This window comes from Populus nigra, chromosome 2 (genome assembly GCF_951802175.1).
Source record: "Populus nigra chromosome 2, ddPopNigr1.1, whole genome shotgun sequence".
NCBI classification, from domain to species: Eukaryota; Viridiplantae; Streptophyta; class Magnoliopsida; order Malpighiales; family Salicaceae; genus Populus; species Populus nigra.
Window position 1 is genome coordinate 33,566,644 of NC_084853.1, and position 23,145 is coordinate 33,589,788.

The following is a 23,145-nucleotide window of genomic DNA, read 5'->3' on the forward strand; positions in this document are numbered from 1 at the left end:
ATTTTATTTAATTTCGCTTGATAGTTTTCTATTTTCTTTTACTTTAGCCTAGATAACATCCAAAACTCCCTCAAATTGCATATCATCTATCATAAAAATCTGACTTGAACCTTCCTCGTTGGATTGACCCCTTGCTTGCTCTATACTATCTTGTGTGTTGTGTTTTAAATTAAGGTAATTAATTTGTGCGACCGCGACATTGCAACACTACTCCTGTTACTTCTTAGCAAAAACTTATTGCTTTGGGTTTGGTGCTCCCCAGGTTAAAGAAATGGCTGGATTTGTTCACAGCCCCTTGACTGGGTGATGTTCTCTATCTGACGATATTTCTGTGAACTTCATAGCCTTTGGTACCAAAGACGGTCAATGATGAGAATTTCGTACAATGACAGGCATGCTGATTAAAAATTTTGCTCTTAGGTATTTTATTTACTCATTCTTTGCTTCTGTCTAGTCACAAATAATTTCCATCTTGCTCTCTTAGTACTGAATGTGAGCATAAAGAAACAAAATGCTTCAGAAACTGTCCTCAAACCCAAAATTTTAATCAGATGCACAATTGCAGGCTAATCTGGATTTTGTTTGTGGATGAGGGATTGACCGTTGTCCGATCCAACCAGGTGGGGCTTGCTTTGAACCGAACACAATAGCATCTCATGCTGCTTATGCCATGAATCTCTTCTATCAAACTTCTGATAAAAATCCTTGGAACTGTGATTTCTCACAATCAGCCATTTTCTCTTCCAACAACCCACTGATTTTTCTCATAACACTTCCTTTTTGGTTTTACTAATCCCTCTTCATGTTACTGCTTTTGCGCATAAACTACAGGCTATAATTCTTGCACACTTACCCTGTTGGAGTGCACCTGAAGAGGAACCATGTACAGAGCCTTTTGGAGGTGATGGGTGCTTTATACCATTCTCTTTCTCACTTAAAATGTTGAAGCCATCATCTTTTTACTATTAAATTAGGGAGATTCAGAGTGAGTGTGTGTGTAGGCTTGCAAAGAAATGTTCATACAGTATTTTTTTTCTAGAACGACCTATCCTCCATGTATTTGTGATAAGCAGCAGCTGGAACCAAGTGATGAGCTGGAGCCAAGAAGATCGCACAGAGTTCCTAAAAAGAATCGCAGGTTCATAGAGTTGTGAAGAGCAAGTCAAGGGAAGAACGAGTCAAGGGGATCCAGTCACTGTAGTGTCCTCAGTGCATGGGAGGAAGAAGTCAAGTCTTATTTATCAAATTAAATAAATGCCAACTATGTAGCAAGAGTCAGTTGCTAAGAATCCTGATTGTATGTAGTCGTGCCAGTATTTTAGGAAAGTTTGTTATTTCATTTCTGTATTTAAACTCTGGTATGAGACAGAGAAACCATTCATTCAAATTCAATAATATCAACTTATGGCTTATTCTCGCCTAAAGCAGAATACAATTGTGATTTATCTTTGTCTTTTATTACTAGCTGTGACAGGGACCTATCAATTGGTATCAGAGCTGGTCAACAATGACAACAAACAAGGAGCGGATAGAAAATTTGGAAGTGGGTCTGGGAGGACTTCAGGATGGAATGAGTCGAATGGAGATTACCCTTGTTGACAGAATGCATCAGATGGAAGCCAACATCAACAAATTGACAGAGGCGTTACTGTCCAACAAAGAAGGATCCAACAGCCAATCCATTGAGCGCAACGGACGACCACGCCATCAGCGTGAAGAATTCACAGAATGAACAGATGGGAACAGACAGATGTTCTCTTCCAAACTGGCGAAGCTTGAGTTTCCAATATACTCAGGAAACGACCCCACTGAATGGTTCAACAGAGTTGATCAATTCTTTGAGTATTAAGGCACTGCCGAAACACAAAAGGTGTCGTTAGCATCTTTTCATCTTCAAGGGGAGGCGAACCAGTGGTGGCAATGGCTGAGACGTGCTTACAAAAACAAAGACAGAGAGGTGAAATGGCCAATTTTTTAGGAGGAATTGTGGGCAAGGTTTGGACCACCAGAATGTGAGGATTTTGATGAAGCATTGTCAAGGGTGAGACAAGGGGGCTCATTACAGGAGTACCAAAGAGAATTCGAGAGGCTGGGTAATCGTGTGCAAGGCTGGACTCAAAAGGCACTAGTGGGGACTTTTATGGGAGGCTTGAAACCAGACATAGCAGAAGGGATTAGGATGTTTAAACCTAAATCATTGAAAGAAGCAATAAGCCTAGCCAGAATGCGAGATGAACAATTAACTTGCCAACGACGTAACAGTAATCCATTTTCCATCAATCATAATCCAATTGCTTCCTTTTCTCCAACAAAGTCACCAGCGGCCATGCCCATGAAACGTCTTGCTTGGGACAAGATGCAGAAGAGACGATCTCAAGGTCTCTGCTTTAATTGTGATGAAAAATTCACTCTTGGCCATAAGTGTCAAAAGCCCCGTCTATTGCTACTGGAAGGGGATGATGAGACGAGCTTGCAAGATGACGAGGAATTTGAAGGTGATGAACCTCAAATATCATTACATGCTCTTACTGGTTGGTCAACTGCCAGAACAATGCGAATTATGGCAAGAATTGAGAATCAAGATTTGACTGTCCTCATTGACAGTGGCTCCACGCACAATTTCATTAGCAAACGGATTGCTAATTGGCTACACCTGCCAGTGATACCAACACAGCCCTTCAACGTGAAGGTGGCAAATGGGAATCCATTGAAATGTCAGGGCAGATTTGAAAACATACATGTCCTACTTCAAGGTATTCCATTTATTCTGACTTTATATGCCCTGCCATTATGTGGATTGGATTTGGTTTTGGGAGTGCAGTGGCTAGAGCAATTGGGAACAGTGGCCTGTGATTGGAAGAAAATGACCATGGAATTTATGTGAAAGAATCAAATGCAGAAACTACAGGGAATTGATGCCCAACACATTCAACCCGCATCTCTAAAAGATGTTTTGAAGGAGCTGCGCCAAAGCAAAACAATGTTTGCTATCTGTTTGCAAACTGAAGCCGAGATACCTGTCAGCAAAGTGGAGTTTGAAATGCAGCAGATGTTGGAGGAATTTGGAGATATTTTTCAAACTCCAGCTCAATTGCCACCGGTTCGGAAGATTGACCACACCATCACTGTCAAAGAAGGAACCGAGCCTGTCAATGTCAGACCATACAGGTATGCCTATTTTCAAAAAGCTGAAATTGAAAAACAAGTTCAAGACATGTTAAAATTGGGATTTATAAGATCAAGTACTAGCCCTTTTTCATCTCCTGTTTTGTTAGTTAAAAAGAAAGATGGCACATGGCATTTTTGCACTGATTATAGAGCCCTTAATGCAGTAACAGTTAAAGACCGATTTCCTATTCCTACGGCAGATGACATGTTAGACGAACTACATAGGGCTGTTTATTTTACCAAACTAGATTTGACAGCTAGTTACCACCAGGTTAGGGTATCCCCAAATGATATTCATAAAACTGCTTTCCGCACCCATAATGGTCATTACGAATACTTAGTCATGCCATTTGGTCTTTGTAATGCCCCCTCTATTTTTCAAGCCCTTATGAATGCCATATTTCGACCCTATCTTTGTAAATTTGTGTTAGTTTTTTTTGACGATATCTTGATCTATAGTCCCAATTGGACCATGCATCTTGAACATGTTCGCAATGCTTTTGAAATTCTAAGGCAATACAAATTTTTTGCAAAATTGAAGAAATGTGCATTTGGCCATCAGGAATTGGAGTACTTGGGGCATATTATTACTCCAATGGGGGTTAAGGTTGATCAAGCAAAAATCCAGGCAATGCTATCCTGGACAAGACCTACTAATATATCTAAGTTTCGTGGATTTTTAGGTCTTACAGGTTATTACAGGAAATTTGTTCATAATTATGGGATTCTTGCTCGTCCATTGACATCCTTATTACGCAAAAGTCAATTTTGCTGGAATGATGACGCCGAGGCAGCTTTTGTGATTGAGTCTGATGCTTCCGGAGATGGCATCGGTGATGTTCTAACTCAACAAGGGCGGCCAATAGCTTTCATGAGTCACGCTTTAGGGCTATCCAAGCGTGCATGGTCAACTTATGCGAGAGAAATGTTGGCTATTGTAGTGGTTGTCTAACTGTGGAGACCATACTTGTTAGGCCGTAAATTTGTGATCCAAACAGATCAACGCAGCTTAAAGTACCTATTGGAGCAACATATTACTACCCTAGAACAGCAGAAATAGGTATCGAAATTACTTGGCTATGATTATGAAATCATGTATAAGCCAGGCAAGGAGAATTCGGCTGCAGATGCATTGTCACGTATGACGAGCAGCCCTTGCCTTTCACACTTATCTGTTCCATAAATTCACGTGTGGGATCAACTTAAGGCCAAAGCTGTTTCCCATCCTTACATGAAGAAAATTGGCAAGCTGGATACTGAGAATCCGGACAGCCCCTATACATGGCGAAATGGGTTGCTTCACTACAAAAACAGAGTAGTAATTGCCCCCAACTCTGATATCATTCAGCAACTGTTACGTGAATTCCATGATTCACCTCTTGGGGGGCATTCGGGTGTATTGCGCACCTATAAACGGCTGGCGCAACAGTTTTATTGGCCATCAATGGCTCACATAGTGAAGGAATATGTAGCTTCTTGTGATGTATGTCAACGGGTGAAGTCAGACACACTGTCACCAGCAGGTTTATTGCAGCCATTACCCGTCCCCTGTCAAGTTTGGGATGACATCACGATGGATTTTATTGAGGGTCTCCCACAATCTGGCGAAAAGAACACAATTTTTGTTGTTGTTGATCGACTTAGTAAGTCAGCATATTTCTTGGCATTGGCTCATCCTTATACGGCCAAAATGGTGGCTAAGAAATTCGTTGAAGGTGTGGTGAAGCTACATGGTATGCCACGATCCATTATTAGTGATAGAGATCCTATCTTTATCAGTCACTTTTGGGGTGAGTTCTTTAAATTGTCAGGTACCAAGCTGAAGATGAGTTCTGCATATCATCCACAGACGGATGGGCAATCTGAGGTTGTCAATCGCTGTGTCGAACAATATCTTTGGTGCTTTGTTCACCAGCAGCCCACCAAATGGAATTCACTTATACCTTGGGCTGAGTTATGGTATAATACCACTTATCATGCTTCCACAGGTATGACACCATTCCAGGCTCTTTATGGACGTTTACCACCGACAATTCCCCATTACCACATTGGCATGTCTCCGGTGAATGAAGTGGATCAGCAACTCGCCTCTAGAGATGAATTATTGAGTCTGCTCAAGGCCAACTTGCATGCTGCTAGTAATCGCATGCAACAACTCGCTAAATCTAAGCGACGTGATGTTGAATTTCAAGTGGGAGATTGGGTTTTTCTTAAGCTTCATCCTTACCGTCAGCAATCAGTGGTCAAATGTGTATGCAAAAAATTGGCTAGTCGCTATTATGGACCCTATTAGATTGAAGAACGAATTGGCACAGTGGCGTATAGGCTGAAGTTGCCTACCCAGGCTTGTATTCATCCTGTTTTTCATGTGTCCTTGCTCAAAAAGAAAATTGGTGACGAGGCCGTCGATACGATCGATTTGCCTCCTATGACTACTGCGGGTGAAATGCTAATCGAACCTGAGGCCATCTTAGACACTCGTTGGATCAAGAAGGGGTCTCGGTTTGTCGAAGAAATTCTGGTGAAATGGAAACACCTGCAGACTGATGATGCAACTTGGGAAGATGTTGTGGCGTTACAGGAGCGATTTACCAACTTGAACCTTAAGGACAAGGTTCCTTTAAATGGGGGAGGTATTGATAAGCAGCAGCTGGAACCAAGTGATGAGCTGGAGCCAAGTGAAGAGCCAAGAAGATCGCACAGAGTTCCTAAAAAGAATCGCAGGTTCATAGAGCTGTGAAGAGCCAGTCAAGGGGATCCAGTCACTGCATCGCACAGAGTTCCTAAAAAGAATTGCAGGTTCATAGAGCTGTGAAGAGCCAGTCAAGGGAAGAATGAGTCAAGGGGATCCAGTCACTGCAGTGTCCTCAGTGCACGGGAGGAAGAAGTCAAGTCTTATTTATCAAATTAAATAAATGCCAACTATGTAGCAGGAGTCAGTTGCTAAGAATCCTGATTGTATGTAGTCGTGCCAGTATTTTAGGAAAGTTTTGTTATTTCATTTCTGTATTTAAACTCTGGTATGAGACAGAGAAACCATTCATTCAAATTCAATAATATCAACTTGTGGCTTATTCTCGCCTAATGCAGAATACAATTGTGATTTATCTTTATCTTTTATTATTAGTTGTGACAGGGACCTATCAATTTGTGAAATTAGTCGGTCAAGTTTCTTACAACTGAGTAATGCTTGAGGTTAAGCAGCAAGATAGTGTGATTTGATCAATGCAAACAGCAATAAAATATATATAGCCTTGTTGCAGGTGGTTAATAAAAAGATAAAAAAGGAAATGAAACCATAAAACACGAACTACATGAAAAATATATTTATAGCTTTATATATAATAATTTGCAGTTGTTTTTTCAGTCCTTGGAAAGTTATGGTGCGACGACAAACACTTGAAAGCTAGCTTGTTCACGTATATTTCCTCCAGTCCTAACAACTAACACTAAGAATAGTCACAACCATTGCATCTGCTTATAAATTCTTTGAAGACAAAGTTATCCTTCCAAGTTTCAAAGCTTCTCTGTAGAAATAAACATGCACAATTTTCAATACTTCTTTTCAACATGAACTTGACCCCTAACGATCTACATACAGGATTTCAACGTCATCTACGGTGTGCCCACGTATTAGTAGGTTCAGATAAAAGGAAAATTGTGCATTTTATTTCTACAAAGAAGCTTTGAAACTTAGAAGGAGAACTTGTCTTCAAAGAATCTATAAGCAGATGCAATGGTTGTGACAACGCTTAGTGTTAGTTGTTAGGGCTGGAGGAACTATACGTTAACAAGCTAGCTTTGAAGTGTTTGTCATCGTACCATAACTTCCCAATCGATTTGAGTTCTCTGCCTTTCCCTCTTGTTTTCCACATAATAACTATACGTTACGCTTCTGCCCTCGACTTGTAGCACCACTTTCAAAAAATGCAGAATAGAAACAGCTCCTCCCGAGCCATGATGGTGCTTCCTTATACTGTTGCTTTCCTACTCCTTTCCTCCTTCCAGACTGTAAAAAGCACAAGTAAGTTTGCGTCTCTTTCTATTTTAATTACCTCCTTCCATTTCTAAAGAATTTACCTTAACTGAGCTGTCTTCATTTCAGTCTATGAAAACAAAAAATGTTGTTGTTCTGTTTTGTCGTTTAAAAAATGATGTTTGATCATCTGCTTTAAATTTTGCTGCTTTTTGTGCAGACTCGCAATCATTCATTGGTATAAACTATGGCCAAGTTGCGGACAACCTTCCACCACCACCATCCACCGCAAAGCTTCTTCAATCCACTCCAATCCAAAAGGTCCGATTATATGGATCGGACCCCGCCATAATCAAAGCCTTAGCCAACACCGGAATTGGAATTGTTATCGGCACTGCAAATGGTGACATTCCAGGACTAGCCTCTGATCCCAATTTTGCCAAGAGCTGGATCAACACAAACGTGCTTCCCTTCTATCCAGGTAGCAATATCATCCTCATCACTGTCGGCAACGAGGTCATGACTTCCAATGACCAGAATCTCGTGAACAAGCTCTTACCAGCAATGCAAAATGTACAGAATGCTCTAAATGATGCATCGCTCGGGGGTAAAATTAAGGTCTGCACAGTTCATCCGATGGGAGTGCTTAAGCAGTCTGAGCCACCTTCTTCTGGAAGCTTTGATCCAAGTTATGGGGATCTGATGAAGGGCTTGTTGGAGTTTAATAGTGCGAATGGTTCGCCTTTCGCAATCAATCCCTACCCTTACTTTGCCTACAGAAGCGATACAAGGCCTGAGACTCTTGCTTTTTGCCTTTTCCAGCCGAATGCAGGACGAATGGATGGAAACACTAAGATCAAGTACATGAATATGTTTGATGCCCAGGTGAGAGTAAATCAAATTGCAAGTGCGAAAATTTTGTATCAATAGATGATCTAATAAAAATGCACCTCCAATAACCTATTTAATTTATTGAAACAGACCCAGTCACTAAAAGCAACACCGCAACCGCCACCAGCAACCACAGCCACCACCACCAGCACCGGCACTAACAACAATGACAGCAGCACGAGCACAAGCACGAGCACGGGCACGGGCACGAGCACGAGCACGAGCTCGAGCACGAACACCATCAGCATTTAATTAGGATTTTTAATTTAGGTTTGTTGTATGGGTTTATGGGACTTTCTTTGATTTTCCTTTTCTTTTATGACTAGCATACTTAGAATAAGAAGCTGTAAAGAGATGATGAAGATGGGCTAAGGTTTTTCCCTTTATTTTATAAGTTTCTTTGTCGAATCTATTGTTTAGGAGTAAATTGAGCAAATAATTGGAAACTGAGTTCATGGGATATTTGTTGGTTGAGTATTATTATTAATGTTTTTTTAAAAAAAACAATTCAGCTAAAGAGAAAAAAAAAAGTTAAGTTTATGAACTAGCTCTATTTACACTTTTACGGTGGACAACGTTTTTAGATTTGCCATCTAAGTTTAATGTTTCCCATGATACGTACAAGACCAGACATTGCACAAGCAGCAGGAGCAGTTAGTTGATACATGGCAAATCTTGGTAGAGAGCATTGGAATACTATTAAGAGGATCTTGAGATACATCAAGGGTACCTTAGATACCACATTATGTTATGGAGGATCAGATTCTACTACCAGAGGTTATATTTATTCAAATTTTGCTGGTGACCTTGAGAAAAGAAAAGTCACTACAAGCTATATGTTCACAATTGCAGGAGGAGATGTAAGCTAGGTCTTTAAACTTCAGACTATTGTAAAGTTATCCACAACAACAACTGAGTACATGGTAGCTACACAAGCTTGTAAAGAAGCAATATGGATGAGGAAACTTATGGAGGAGCTCGAACATAAACAAGGGAAGATTCCTTTGTATTGTGATAGTCAGTGTATCTTGCATATTGCAAGGAATTCAGTGTTTCATTCAAGAACAAAACACATAGATGTTCAGTATCACTTTGTTTGCGAAGTGATGAAAGATAGAAGTGTGGATTTTATGAAGATTCACACTAAGAAAAACCTAGCAAATGCTTTGACCAAACCAGTAAACACAATAAGTACATATGGTGTAGATCCTCTTATGGCCTAGCAGAAACATAAGTACATAAAGATGAAAAGTATACGAAGGATAGAACAATCATAGATGATCAAGTGTGAAGATTTGATTAAATCATCAAAGTTTTCAAGTGGGAGAATGTAAAGCCAGCTGGACATTAATGGGTGCTGCCTAAGTCAACAATGTTAGGAACCAATTCGGTGCCACTTGCAACACCAATTAATGCCTCGTGTCTTTTGCAAGACAAAGGCATGGATGCCTGCCTATAAATAGGCAGTGCATCCAAGCCTGAAGATGTACACACAAGAGAGAAAGAAGAGAGAAAGGAAGGAAAGTGATCCCACAAAGTTGTGAGGTATTTGTGAGAGAGTAAAAGAGGTGTTTTCTCCTATTAATAGAGAGATTCTCAATTGTTCTCCTATTAGTCAATAGAGGTTGTAATTCACACATTACTTAGTAAAATCTTTTTATACTTGCCTGTGGACGTAGCCAAATTTGGGTCAACCATGTAAATCTCATGTGACTCATTTCTCATTTTATCTTGTTCCTTGTCTTTTGTCTTATTAGGTTTGCATGCTAGTATACTAAAAAAAACATTACAAATCACAAGAAGCTCAAACAAAAGTAGATCAAAACCCTCCAACACCTCTCACAGTTGCATCCAAAACCTCAACTTCCATGACATTAGGAGTTATAATTTTCTCAAGAATTAACTGTGCAATTCTATCGCCAACCTTTACCTCAAAATCAACACTAGAGTGGTTAAACAAGATAAACCCAACATAAATAAAATGAATTTTTGAACCAAATTATAAAATGCTAAAATTAAAAGGATCAAAAGATAAGTTTGTGGAGGATATGTGGACAAAAGTACATTTTCGCATGAATTCTAGAAAAGCCATGCTATTTTTTTATATTTGTTTTTTTTCTTTTAATTGTGTCTTTATGCTATAAATTTAAACTTTATCTCATCAACTCAGCCTTGGATCAAGTTCGGACATTTAATTTCCAAAAATATAAAAATATAAGACATCATCAACTCAAAAAAATCACATGAAATAAATAAAAAGTTTGATAACTAAAAAAGCACTATTGAAATTTATGTGCTTTGTGAGGAGAAGCATAGTGTCAAGCACCCTAGTAAAACACCTTTAAAGAATTAGTTTTTATATATACAACCAGTAAAGATTGAAATTTAACAAGGAATGATTAAAATTTTAAAGAATTCATTTTAATAAATGATTAGATAAATAATATTACTCTCTCATTTACAAAAAAATTTAAACATATTAGAATACCATTCTTTTTTTTTCTTTTTTTTTTTAAGTTTGATAGTCAATTTAAGACTCAATGCGTTTTAACAATACCTTAAATTTAACTCCAATTGTATTACTTTATTATAAATTACATCTCAAATATTTTTATTTTATTATTTTGTCTAAAAATTACACAAATATACCTCGTAATCTTTTCATTATCAAATGTAGTTTAAGTTTTGATGCACGAGCACCAGTGGTAGCAGCAGCAAAAGGTGGAGTGTTTTTTGGTGGGCTTTTTTAAAATTGGAAATTTTTAGATTGGAGTTTTTAGAGGTATATTTAATTAGTATTTTCAATTTAGGTTTGTTGTTTCGGTTTATGGGATTTTATTTGATTTGCCTTTTCTTTTATGACTTGCAAATCTAGAATCAGAAGTTGTAAAGAGACTATGAAGATAGGTTAGGGTTTTTCTCTCTATTTTATAAGTCTCTCTATCAGATTCTATTGTTTAGAAATAAATTGAAAAATCAATTCAGTGAATATTTGGTGCTTGATTATTATTATAATTAAAAAAAAAACAATTTAGCCAAAGAGAAAAGAAAGGAAAAGTTAAGTTTATGAGCTAGCTCCATTTACACTTTTGCATGGTGCGCTCAGTTCCTAATTTAATGAGACGAGGAAAGGTGTTGTTGTATTCAGCATTATGACATCTTTATATATTTTATATCTAGACCAATTGGCTGTTTTGGTACAAATTTGATTCTTATGAGTATCAGAAACGTCATTTTTGGTAGATTTCGTTGGTGGAACTGTGAATAGTTTTACATTTATAGTTCCTATGCATGCCTTCCCTGTTGCCACTGTTTCCTTTGATTCATCATGCCATAAAAATTTGTTTCAGAATAAGAGGTCATTACAACATTTAACAATTTTACCGACGGAAATATTCTGTCGGTGTAAGATTACAACTTCATCGGTAAAATTTTTACCAACTAATTCCCCGATGAAAACTTTCTGTCGGCATAGCATTCATTGGTAATTAAATTTTGTTGGTTAAAAAAAAATTCAAAACCAATGGATTTACATACAGAAAATACGAGCAAAAAAAAAATTCCCACTAGAAATATATCGATGGAATTATTCTATCGGTGTTTGTGGCATATGCAGTAAATATTTTGCAACTCTCGGTAAAATACCGATGGACTTTGTCTGTTTGGAAATCTGTTGGTGAAAGTGGCATATGCAATAAATATTTTGCAACTCTCAGAAAAATATTGACGAACTACGTTCGTCTGGAAATCTATCGATGAAAGTGGCATTTACAGTAAATATTTTTTAACTCTCTATAAAATACCAACAAACTATTTCCATCTGAAAATCCGTTGCTTGTTATTTAAAAATTATTTAGAATAAAATAATATAAAATTATATTAATTAATAGTAAAAAAAACCAATTATGCAATTAAAATTATATGAAACATTTAAAATATAAAAATAAAGTTAAATAATATTCATCCAAATATTCATTAAAAATTTAATGTGTTTTGAAAAAAAAATTAAACTAGAGCAATGGTAGAGTTAGAGGAGGAGGAGGAGATTGGTTGTTCCTAGGACTAAACGACCAAAAAGGGGGCGCACATTTATCACCAATCTGTAATCTAATGTCCACGATCATTTGGGGGAACTGTTCATAATCCACTAAGAGTCGCTCGTATTATTGTTTCAAGGCCATGAATTCCTCAAACTGGGTGCTCGATAATGATTGGGAGCTCCCAACGGTTGAGACACTATAGGCTGCTTGCAAGTTCTCGGCCGTAGTGTTGGAGAGTCTGTACACCTGATTTTTATTGGGTCCACCAGATGATCCTACCTCCATCCACAAATCCAGATTGAAATTCAAATGAGTTGAAGGATTGTCCCTATATCTCTCCCTAAACCTACTATTATAGGTCTCCTGAAAATTAAAAAAAAAATCATCATATTCAATTCAAAACAATAATAACTTACAAAATAAAATGAAATAACGAACATATCACAAAGTGTTGAGCGCGATTGTCCACGAACTATTACACCCCCTTTTGGCACTCTTCACTCTGCATGTGCGTCTCAACAAACAGCTTTATTGGGCTCGACTCACGTCTAAAAGATGTAGCCTATAAGAAAAAAAAATGTTGCAAGCTAAATGTATTTATAGGTAACAACAAATTAATTAATGATATATTTCATTTAAACTAATATTACCATCCATTTAGCATGTGCAGGAAACAGAACGGAGCCACCGGTATGCGTGGTCATCGAACCATGAATTTATCGGTTCCGGTTGTCGGCACTGAACTATGAGCGTCGTGTGAACCATTTAGATATCACGTGCTAAATATATTACGGCCATATATCCCCTAAGATGTATGGCGGTTTGCAATCCCTCCAAACTGTCATGTCATTCTAGCCTTAGAGATCGTTATCTCTCGCGTATTTTTTGGCTTTTTTTTTTGTGATTCATACCAAAAATCACGCAACCTACTTCCATAGTGACAAATTATATTTTAAAACATAAATTTTTTAAACAAAATATCATATTGCAACAGAATATGTTACCTAGTTGTCTAGTGATTTTCCCACACCCTCCTCACAACATTGTCATGCGCGCCGTCCCACTTGAATTTGTGATGTGTATAAATAATTTATTTAAAATAAAAATAATAATTTATTTACAATTATAATAATAATATATTAAAAATAAGTTGGAAATTAGAATTAACACCAACCTAAAATGTTTGAAACCATGCATCGATATAAGGTCTCCATTCAGGATATCTGGAAACCTGACTCCATTGAAATAATGGAATCTCAATTGATGATTTAAACGTTGATGTTATTACTCGGGCAGCGTCAATGTTTGTGAACCTGGAAAAAAAAATTCATGAAATATTACTATTCATAAATTATGTTATAATTTTAAAAAAAACTAAAACCGAAACAAAATTACATTGAAAGGTCATCCTTTCAATGTGCCTGGTATTTGTGAGTGAATTGATTTCGCTATGAAGGCACATCGCCTTTGCGCTATGAAACCGCGCTCGAAGAGGCAACATCATGAATCGGCGTAGGTGCCTCTTCTTGATCGGCACCTAAGGACAAGTCATCCTCGCTGCTAGAACAACTAGCTGCAACCATATGCTCACGACGTGCTGTTTATTTCATTATACGCATCAACATAAATTTATACAAATAATTACATAATTTAAATCGATTATTAAAAACAAAATTCGGCAGCACCTCCCCTATACTGGAGACTACCCAAAGTTTTCAAACCTGCAAATATTGACAACATCCAGAAACCAATTCACTCCATTAAGCATTATGCATATTAAATGAAAATACATACGTTTTAATTTGTTAAAGATTACAAGAAGCTAAAGATTACAAGAAAAAAATGAAAATTTTTGCAATAGAAGAGAGAAAAAATATGAGATGAAACGAAAGAGGAGAGATGAAATGAAGGGGCAGTCGCTGAGATTTATAGTGCAGTTTTTTCGATGGACTCATCGATGACCTATTTAAATAATATTATTTTTAATTATTTCATCAGTGAATTTTCAAACATCCATCAATAAATTTTGAATTTCGCACTTAAATTTTTAAATGACCCTCTAGAATTTTCGCAATTCATCGGCATATTCACGCGGTCAGAGATGCATTAATACCCGCCCTTTGGAATTTGCTCAGTCAATTAGTAATTGTGAACTGCACTGATAAATACTGATGGATTGTATCTGTCTGTAGAGACATCGGTGATTATGGCATATGCAGTAAATATCATTGAAAACATGAAAATTTGAATTTTCTTCTAAGTCAATCGACGGAGCAACTCGGTATGGTTCAACCAACTCACTAGCTTGAAAGACTTCATCTATCACACTTGTGTCTTCGTTCTCATCCTGAACAACCTCGACACGACCCTTGGGTTTTGTTTTTAAAACGGATAACCAATCAACTCTTGATCGGTCCTTTCTAAAGGAAGGGGTGTATGTGTAATAAACTTGTTGGCATTGCTTTGCCAAAACAAAGACGTCGTTTACATTGCGGTGTCTAGCTTTTGAGTTGATTTCAACGAGACCATAGTGAGGATCTACTCTGATTCCTCTGTCAATTGTGTCATACCAATAGCATTTGAATAAAAACACTCTATTTTGCTTGCTATGATATTGCAGTTCGATGATCTCTTCCAATCTACCGTAGTAGTCAACTTCAAACTCACTAGAAGTCGATCCCTTAATACAAACACCGCTGTTGTATGTCTTTCTTCCATGCTCGTATTCTTCAGTATGAAAGACATATCCATTGACAAAATACCCATTATAGCACTTGACTTTTCTTTTAGGGCCCAGACATAGTAAAGACAGTGAAATAGCAGCATTACCTCCCATTTGATAAACCTAGCTTGTAAATTAAATACAACAGTAATCAATAAATGAATATTATGTAACATTGACTACAATTAATTACATTGCAAGAGATAATGAGTTTGTGATAGGACTTACATGTGTTCTAAACCATGTGGCAAATTGTTCATCTTGTAATTGAAAGATCTGGGATTCGGTCAGCTATGAGTTATTAGACAGTAAGTATCATCGATGTTGCCTGCAAGGTTGTTCCAAATTATATGAGTGTATGGTATCACAAAACATAAATAGTACACTCTTGACAAAGTTTAAATCGAACATCTACTTACTTAATAAAAGGTCTCATCTCATCACAATTAAATAGGACATAATTGTGTGCTTGTCTGAACTCTATTTCAAGCAAATATCTTCCCCTCACGGCATTTTTAGGTGTGGGTCGTCCAGGATTGGAGAATATTGACAAGTTCCCACTTGAATGCACTTCACCACCATCATCATGCCGTGGAACACGGTTTATCCTCGTTCTCAAATGAGGTTTGAAATAGTATAAGATAAATGTTGAGATCTCCCAACAATATACGCCTCACATATTGACGCCTCAACATGCGCCTTGTTCTAAACCTTTTTTTTAAGATTGAACAAGTACATGCATATATATATATATATATATAAAACATTATCAATTAAAAACATTAAAATAAAAATAAAAACATTTAATTATAAATGTCATAGCAACTGTAATATCTAACCTCTCGAATGGATACATCCATCTGTACTGAACCGGTCCTCTAACTTTTATCTCAAACGATAAATGTACAGGTAGATGCTCCATTGAGTCAAAAAATGATGGAGGGAATATCATCTCAAGTTTGCATATTGTCTCGACGATATTCTTTTCAAGCCTTTCAATGTGATCAACATTCAACTTGCTGGAGCATATATCTCTAAAGAAATGACTAATCTCCGTTAGTGCATCCCATATCCCCTTTGGCAACAAATCACGAAAAGCTAATGGGATGAGTGTTTGCATAAACACATGGCAGTCATGACTCTTCATTCCATATAATTTGCATTCCTCCATATTAACCAGCCTTGATATGTTCGAGGCATGTCCATCGGGGAAACGCAGACTCTTAAGCCATTTGTAGACTAGTAGTTGTGCATTTTTCTCTAGCACAAAGCTTGCTCTTGGTTTTGCGACCCGTGACCCATCCCAAACCAACTCCATATTTTTACGGTTACAGAACAGCGCTACATCCAATCTAGCCTTGATGTTGTCCTTTGTCTTCCCCTTCACATCCATGACGGTGTTGAAAATGTTCTAAAACACGTTCTTTTCAATGTGCATGACGTCAAGGTTATGGCGAAGAAGATTGGTCTTCCAATAAGGAAGCTCCCAAAACATACTTCGCTTCACCCAATTATGGGTCAAACCAAAACCAGGAAACTTCTACTTACCTGATTGGAGACCAAACACAATTTCATCGTACTCTGACACAACATCAAACAATTCTTCACCGGAAAGACGCGGGGGTGCAACATCATTTTCAACTCTGCCAACAAAGAAATCCTTTATGTTCTTTCTGTACCTGTGGTTATGTGGCAAGAAACGACGGTGACAGTCAAAAAAAGAAGCTTTACCCCTGTTTGTTAGCGTGAATGCCTTGTTGTTCTCCATACAGTATGGACATGCTAGCTTTTCATGCGTGCTCCAACCAGAAACCATTCCATAAGCTGAGAAATCATTGATAGTCCACATCAAAGCCGCTCTCATAACAAAATTTTATTTCCTTGAGATGTCATAAGTCAAAGCTCCAGAGGACCACAACTGCATCAACTCATCAATCAATGGACGAAGACAAACATCTATATTCCGCCCCGGACTGCTCGGACCTGGTATGACCATAGATAAAAACATGAACTCCGGCCTCATATACATCCCCGGTGGCAAGTTATAAACCGTCAGTATGACCGGCCAACAAGAATAAGGAGGAGCAAATGACTCGAATGGGTTGAATCCGTCTGTATACAACCCAAGATGCACGTTGCTTGATTCAACTGAAAAGTGAGGATGCATACTGTTAAAGTGTTTCCAGGCTTCACCATAAGAAGGATGAACCATCACTCCATTAACCGCATGGTGTGATTGGTGCCATGTCATGTGCTCAGCAGTCCTTGGTGACATGAATAACCTCTGCAGTCTAGGTGTGATTGGGAAGTATCTAAGTTTTTTATATGCCACGAGAGTCTTCCCTCTACCAGTTCTGGGTTTGTAACGCGAATGCCCGCATGTCATGCACTTGATTATCTCAGCATTTTCAAGGTAGTATAACATGCAGAAGTTAGGGCATATATCAATTTTCTGGTATCCTAAACCGAGGGGTTTCATCATGGACTTAGCAGCATAGAAGTTCTCTTTCAGCCTGTTCCCTTCAAGTAAAATGCTTCTCGCCCATTCAATAATCTTGTCATAACCGGCCTCACTCAACCCGTGATCTGACTTGATGGTGAATACCTGTGCTACGATTGATAATTTATTGTGGTTTGTGCAGCCATCCCATAATGGTTCATTAGAATCTCTCAACAGATCAAAAAACCTTGTTGCATCTGCATTAGGTTCTTCTTCTACAATTGAACATTCCCTGACATTACCTTCACTCATTCTCATTGCATCCATAACCATATTCCTATAAGGATTACTGCTCTCATTTCCAACTTCATGCATGTTGCTAGCATTAGAAGTTGACCCAACCACCTATTTTTCCATGTTCTCATCAGGAACAAATAGTTCTCCGTGAGCATACCAACACAAGTAATCTTTCATGAACCCTTTGGTTAGAAGATGCATCGTTACAACATCTTGATGCAGAAACTTTCAATTTTTACACTTCCTGCATGGACACCTAATACCGCCATCAGTAAAATTCCTCGGAATAGATGTTGCGAAATTAATAAAACCATGGACACCGTTACAATAATCCATCCTCCGCAATCCTTGGGGTGAGTCCCGATACATTCATGAACGATCCATGACTTCTATTGAACCTCTATAAAACATAACAAAAATATTGGTTTTCCTCGACATTATCGATCCAACAAACTAAAACAACACTTATGTTAAATTAATATTCATTATCAATTATCAACTATCAACATTCATACATACAAATTTATACATATATAAATTTACAGAAATCACAACTTCGAAATAGAATTGATAACAATTAAACAAGACTTGTTAAACAAGTCATTAATTATTTATTTCATCACAACGACACATTTAATTCGGTGTAATTCAAACAAAATTTCAACAATTTAATTACAAACAAATATAATTTGACAAAATCTAAAACAAACTATATCAACTACAAAATTATACATTTATACTACAAGTTTCTTTGACAAATAACAATTCAACAAGTACAAACGTTAACAAAATATATATACTAAAACAATAAAATTCCCAATTAAATATTAAAACTAAAAAGGATAGATTTACTTACAAAAAAATGATAAAATCTACAAGAAACAGATATTGTGACCACGTACAAGATATAAAAAACTTGAGTGCTCGTGTTGAGAATAGTGGAGAGTTGGGATAGGTGTTTGGCTGCAGCTTGGGAGGGGAGGTGCAGTTTGGGAGGGGAGAGGTGGGATGGGAAAGAAGAAGAAGGAGAAACAGAGGAAGAGAGTGTCGACAGCTTATAATGGTTTTTTCCGATGGAATCACCGACGGATTCATGCTGTCGCTGATTCCATCGGTGATTCCGTCGGTGACAGTGCCACGTCACTGTACGGTGACCTCCGTTTGAATCCCTCGGTACGTCCGTCGGTAAAATCATCTGACGTCACTGTCGCACCCTCACGAGCGGAGCGCGACGTCGCGGCAATCCTCGGTTGGTTTCGGGGTCTTTGTTTTGTTTGTAAAGGAGTCGCCACCTAGTATTTGGTCACTAGGAAACCTAACTGGTCTTTCAGAAATTCTAAGGGCAAGGGACTCATTGCGTAAAGGGAAGGTATTAGCACCCCTAGTACGCCCTACCTAAGGTAAGCTGCTTGGTGTTTGGTTTGTCTTATAATTGCTATGGTGTTGGTGTTTTCTAATCCCATCAGTTTTCTAGGTTTTGATGCAAACTAAAGTTATTAGGATAGAAATCCAAGGAAGTTCCATGTGCTTTAAAAGCTCATTTTCCCCTTAGTTTTTCAAGAGTTTGCGACTCGTAAATTGCAAGGAGGAGGGAGAAAAATTTAGAAATCTAGGGTGCTTTTAAAAACCTATTTTTTTTATCTTAGTGTTCTATACTCTCATATCTCGTAAACCGTGGAATAAAAAAAATTGAAATGTCCTCGATTATAATCAAGGCTTCTTTCAAGGATTTGTGCGGATTTATTACTCCCAATAATATTTTGGATATTCGTCCTTTAAGGATTTCTTTATCCAAACATTAGCGGTGAATAATAGATGAATTCCTTCCAAAACAAGATTTTTATATTTTTTTTTGAAATATTGGCCAATACCCTTTGGAGTTTTACAAACATGTTGTAAAATCCAGAAATGCAAGAAAATAATTTTTGTTGTGTTTAAGAAATCCATGCGAAAACACATTTTTCAAAACTTCAAGTATTTTTTGTATATAAGAAAAATATTCAAAACATGTTAGGGTATTGGCCGTATGCAACACACAAGAAAACAGATTTTTTTTATCGAAACATAAGCATCACAGTTAATCACAATTAAAGGTAACCAATCGTCACATATATTCTAAAATTTACAAGAAAACTTAAAGCAACTAAAAAAATCATAACTGGAGAGAAATAAAACAGAATTTAGTGACAGTGTTCATCCCCATAAACCCCTTTCTTTGACAAAACTAAAACCCAACGTAACGATCACACGCAGACGGCAAGAAGAAAATAAAAATAAAAACTGGAAGCATGTTCTCTAAATATAAAAGCCATGGCCGGCTAATCTCTTCTTCAGCGGCACAAGGAATACACACAGTGAAGGTCCCTAAATGTAAACGTTCAACATGAAGGCAACCCCTTTTACATGGATTGCCGCTAAACTCCAACATCATGAAAGAATAATGGGCAAGCGTTGGCTTTGTCTAAACAGAACCAATTATTCAGAAGGAAGAAAGTTTTACAACCGAATAACCAACGAATGCCTAGTATAAAAATAACAAAGGAGTAGAGATTGGGACTTATACCTGCAGCTCCTTGTATATTGGTAACTGACGGAAGAAAATAGAGATACTGAAGTGGATGAAATAATTCAGCTATGGGCTGCAGATCTCAACGTTTTTTTCTGCAGAAAATGAAAATGGAAAACCAAGCGCACGTTGCTGTCAAGATTTAACAGCAAATCTCCCTCTCCGTCTTCTCTTTTTGCTCTCCTCTTTCCTCACAATAACAACCGAATGCAATAAAGAAAATCCCTCTATTTACTGTGTGTTTTTTGTACTCTGCCTCTCTTGCATTTTTTTTTCTTTGGTCTCTCTTTGCTGTGTTTTCTACTCTCTTTCTGCTATCTTTTTGCCGCCTCTTGCTAGGTCATTAGAGGGGTTTATATATAGTCTAGAATAGCTCTATTTAGGAAAGATTTAATGCATTAATTCTAGGACGTAAATCCCTACTGATTTGCAGTAAAAAAAAACGCAAAAGGAAGCTGCAATATTCTGATTTTGTGCTGGTGCTTTACGTCTGATTTCTTTCCAGTTTTAGAGGAGGGTGTGGCTATTTTCTTTCCTTCCATAGGGCCAGCTGCTCCCTTTCAAATGAGGCAAGAAAAAAACGTGGTTGCAGCTCCAAAATTCAGGCATGATGATAAAGGAAAAACAGCAGGAATTTGCAGCCAAAAAAGGAAAGAAATCAGCTGGAGGGTGCAGCTGCAAGGTCCTATTTTCCTTATTCGGTGTGGTAAAAATCCTGTCATTTATGATGATCCAACCCCCCTCTCCAGCTTTCAATGTCCTTCTTCAATTCAATCCCTCAATTTAGCACATTTCGATTCAGTCCTTGGCCCAAAAAAAATCCTTCGAATCAGTCCCGCGAACTTGGGCAAAAATCCTTCTTGCGGTCAGGAATCCCTGCTTTCACACTAGATATTCAAACGGGAATATCTTGAGCTTCTGATATCGAAATCAAGCGATTCAAAAGCCTAAATTTATCTACGTGTCTGATTGTGCATCAAAAGTATCATTAAGTCTCTTATTTTACATATGTATTTATTATTTTTATTTGGGTTTTTTATAATAATTGATGTGCTTTTTAGTAATGAAGTTTCTTTTAATGTCTCGATAGGTTTTTGGAGCTTAAATGAATTATTTCAGAAAATTCAACGTCGGAATTCGGAACAAAGAATTGAAGAGAAATTTAGTTGAAGATTGAAGCAAATCTTGGTTCAAATAAGTGCTCCAAATTTGCCCCAAAAATCAATTCTAGTCCAATTCTAGAAAAGAATATCATATGATCTATTTCAAGCCCAAACATGCCTTATGTTGTAAGCAAACTTCAACCATCAAACACTCAAGGTTTCAATGTCAATCTTAGCCCAAATAATAGGTACATTTGTATCCTTATTTGATGCTTAAATTCAGCCCCAAATCAGCCCCAAATCAGCCCCAAATCACCCTCCAAATCAGCCCAAACACAATCCATGATCCTACATGTTCACACAATAAATAACATTTGATTTATTTGGGTAATTCATTGATCCAAGAGGGCAAGCACATGGATGGAAAGCTGGAGGGGACATTGTGACATTATTTTGGGTCAAAAGAAGAAAGAGACAACTCATAAAGGAGGAAGAAAAACGTGCACCAAAGTGTTCTCCAAGCTGGCCTGGTTTGATTTTCCAGAACACCTTTCGGTGTTTTGTCCATAACTTTTGACTCAGATGTCCAAATGAGCTGTTCTTTAATGATCTGGAAAGCTAACATAATGGCCTATAAATATGTCTCTAATAGCCATCTCCAGAGGAGGCTTCTAAAAGGGTCGAATTGCTGTCCAAAGTTAGAGTCAGATTTGTGTCCGAATTTTTACTGAAATTGTGTTGTGTTCTTCTTTATAGATTTCGGTTCTTTAGCTTGTAAAACTCATTATTTCAGTTTGATTCAAGTCATTTTATGTTTATTGAAGTGTTATTATATCTAATCATGGTTGGCTAATCTTCTTCTTGGATCCAAATCAAGGATGATGGTGGTTGAGGTGAGTTCTTTAAGATATGAATGAATCTTAATGTCTATCTTTTCATTTTCTTCATGAATGTTTATTATTGCAAAGAAATTTTAGAAATCATTTAGGTAATGTTATAATCTTGAATTTTTATGCACAAACCTTAGTTTTGGTATAGAGATTGCTTGATTCAATGTCTTACTTAATATGAAAATACTTGTACATTCTTAAGCAATAATCAATCTTCATCCTTTTAAACTTCATTGTAATATCTTCCAATCTAATATCACCATCGTTGATATTAGGTTGAGTTATCTTATATATGTTAAAGGAATCACCAATACATCACCATTAAAATTGATTTGGACCAAGACTTACTTTTTCTTGTCATTTAAAATCTATTTACACTTTTTCATCTTTGAAAACAAATCCATCAATCATTTTCAACCAAGTTATTGTTAATTTAATTTCTCTTGAGTTTTGTTTTGTTACCTAGCTTAATTTCTAGATCTAGCTCTCTGTGGATATGACCTCGATCTTACCGAGTTAATTGCTACATCGCACACTCGTGCACTTGCGAGTTAAAACAAGCCGAACATAAAAAGCGGTCAAGCAATTTTGGCGCCGTTGCCGGGGAGCTAGCAAGCAAAGGTAACAAATTTCTATTTGATTATTGGAAAACAAAAAAAATACATAAAAATAAAAAATCAAATGGCTGGTTTTACCGCCTAAAAAAAATTTAATTTGACCTCAACTTTTCGGATATTGGACTGTGGACTGGACTATTAATTGTTGGATTTTTGTTGGTTCAACCATTTTTCTTTTATTGTCTATTCTAATTAGTTTATAATATTTATTGTTTATATTATAAGGCTGGTTTTACCGCCTCTTGTTTATTTTATTTTATTTTGTTGTTTATTGTTGTTATTTTTTTTATATTTATTGTCTGAAGTGCTTGGCCGGTACTACCGCCTTTTGTTCATTTTATTTTATTTTGTTGTTCATTTTTGTTATTTTTTTTATATTTATTGTCTGAAGTGCTTGGCCGGTACTACCGCCTTTTGTTCATTTTATTTTATTTT

At 37.1% G+C, this 23,145-nt stretch overlaps 1 pseudogene; it reads right to left on the reverse strand.

The window, feature by feature from the left end:
- The window catches only part of LOC133681400 (uncharacterized), a 69,432-nt pseudogene extending 52,423 nt beyond the window's left edge, over positions 1-17,009 (reverse strand).
- Between the last annotated feature and the right edge of the window lie 6,136 nt (positions 17,010-23,145).